Source organism: Pundamilia nyererei, unplaced genomic scaffold (assembly GCF_000239375.1).
Source record: "Pundamilia nyererei isolate P.nyererei 1_Seehausen unplaced genomic scaffold, PunNye1.0 scaffold00009, whole genome shotgun sequence".
In the NCBI taxonomy this organism is placed as follows: Eukaryota; Metazoa; Chordata; class Actinopteri; order Cichliformes; family Cichlidae; genus Pundamilia; species Pundamilia nyererei.
Genome location: NW_005187410.1, coordinates 4446795 through 4449307, shown reverse-complemented (window position 1 = coordinate 4449307; position 2513 = coordinate 4446795).

Sequence of the window (2513 nt, the reverse complement as noted above, 5' to 3'; positions counted from 1 at the left end):
CTGGGTGCTTTCTGTTGCTCCCTGTGATTTCATTCATGGATTAGAGCTGCTGTGGTTTATACTTTTTGCATTTCTCTGGGCAACTTGTAAATGCCATACCCCCCTATCCTAATTTATACCCTGATCTGTAATTTCATCCACATTTGCTCTGGTTTGAGCATTCTGGCTTTCAAATCTGAAAGCCTGCAATTACTATATAATTCTTCGCAATTTTAGATGTCCTAATATGGGGTGTAATTTTTACACAAGACAATTTCCCGCTATTTCAAGCATCAACATTGTCAAAGTTGTATGTACATAATAAATGGGAATATCAATGCATAGTTTTTAGCCTAACATCTTGACTCGACGGTAATTATATCCGTGTGGAGCCTACGCAGAATTAGCCTGAATTGCATGGTAACTGCTGCTTTAAATTTTAAAAAATTACTCATAATTTCCCCCAAAGATTACCAAGATCTCGAGTGCACAATGTCATCAGCGTAATGAGGAGTAAACATTTATGCTAATAATCTACATTTTTTTCCCCATCAGCTATAAAGAGGGGAAATAAAGCAGACATTTTCAGTCATATTCTGAACTCTGCTGCTATAGCTTAGACCGACACATGGGACACATTTTGTGGGATTTAAGCGCTCGTCTTGAGTCTGTGCTGAAGGACTGCTGCTGCTTCTTGCTGGTGGTGCTGATCTGCCTCCATGCTGATATCTGAAAATCCAGAGAGGGCAAACTTGTCTCTTCAATTTCAAGCTGAAAGGTGTGTACCACATGTTTATTTCTTACATTTTAGGGGCTTCGCCGAGTGCGCAATGAGGCTCGATTTGTCCATTTCTTTCATTGCGCACAGCCTTTATTAATTTGTATTCTCATCCGTGAATGATGCTGATTCTTTGATGCCGTTTCAAAGACTAGATCCTCAAGAAGCAGGAGGGGTAAAGAAAAATATATTACACGTGGACTATTTTATCCTCCAACTTCAGTGTTAAAGTGCAACCGAGGAGCTTCTTTTAGCTGAAATCTCCCATGGCTTAGAAAGCCGCTCACATGGAGAGAAGATGCAAGGAAGAGGAAACAGAGAAGTTCTTCTTTATAGTCGCTGCACTCGTTACTCTTACATTGTGCTTTGCTCATTTTGAAGCCTCTTCGCATTGACAACTCGGTGATGTACACCTGCAAGCAATTTGTCAGTCTTATACATAGGCTAAGTCTAAAGGGAACGGTGACGAAATGGCACCTCACCTATTTCACTTTTTTCCCCCTCCTATTGCAGTAGAAAATGTCTTTCAGAGCGCTATCTCTTTTGTCAACGCAGAAAGATCCTCGGTGCGAAAAAAATTGCTCATAATTACCTCAGAGATAGGAAACTGCATTAGAATAAATAAGGGCGAAATTACTGTAATTATGCTGGGTTTGATGGGCTCAGCTCGTATAATCAAGGGGAGAATACAGCGAAATAACACTGACCCTCTTGGATGTGCAGCTGCGCCTTTTCTAAGGCTAGGTAGGCAGATTTATGTTCACTGCAGCAGCAGCAGCTCTGCTTTCCTAATGGTATCGAAATATACGAAGGCCTGTTGTAAATGTGAGGCTGCACACAAAGAGCTCTACATGTTTAAGATTTGTATTAGAATAACAAAGGAGACGGCATCGAAGCAAAGCATGCCATAAAAAACAAGGCTACTACTCACGCTTACTAGTTTAACGTGTTCTACAATAATAATAATAATAATAATAATAATAATAATAATAATAATAATCTTGTGTTGGTTACTTTTTTGGATGTTGGCTTGAGTCAGGTTTAAACGGACTTCGCAGATGCCAGAAAATAATATTTTTAGGCCGAATTTGCTATTATAATAACATTTATTTATTCATGGAGCTGTGACAGCTGCAAGAGCGAGCACATCCGTGCATCAACAAAATTGTTCTTTCTTTGTTTTGTTTTTTGAATTTTTTTCTTTGCAGGCACATACAAAACTAATTTTTGTAATATATTTTTACAATTCTTTATTTTATTTTAAATTTATGTTAACATTTATTTTTATTTTTTTACTTTAATTTAATATTAATTATTCAAATCATTATTTACTTAATTACTTATATTGTTTACTTTGATTTTCCCCAATGCATCCAAGTGTTATTTGAATTTCTATGAATATTGCTAAAATCCAACTATAATAAATGCATTTGTTTCCTATATCACCACCGAAATGCGCTCGAAAAACAGATCTCGTTCTTCTTTTTAAAATATTATTAATATTTATTTCATTTTTTCCCATGTAGATGGCTATTTCCAACCACAGCCTTCGGCCGTGTTAAACAAACAAGAAGGCCTTTGAACTTTTCACTCTCACTGATCTCCATCTGATCCGCCCTTTGCCAGACTTTTTTTTTCTTGTTGCAGCACCTGCCTCTTGAGCAATTATTCACTTAACACACCCAATTGATCTCTCTCATGACGAAAAAGTGAAAAAGTGAGGATCGTTAAATGACACAGTGGTGGTTAAATCATA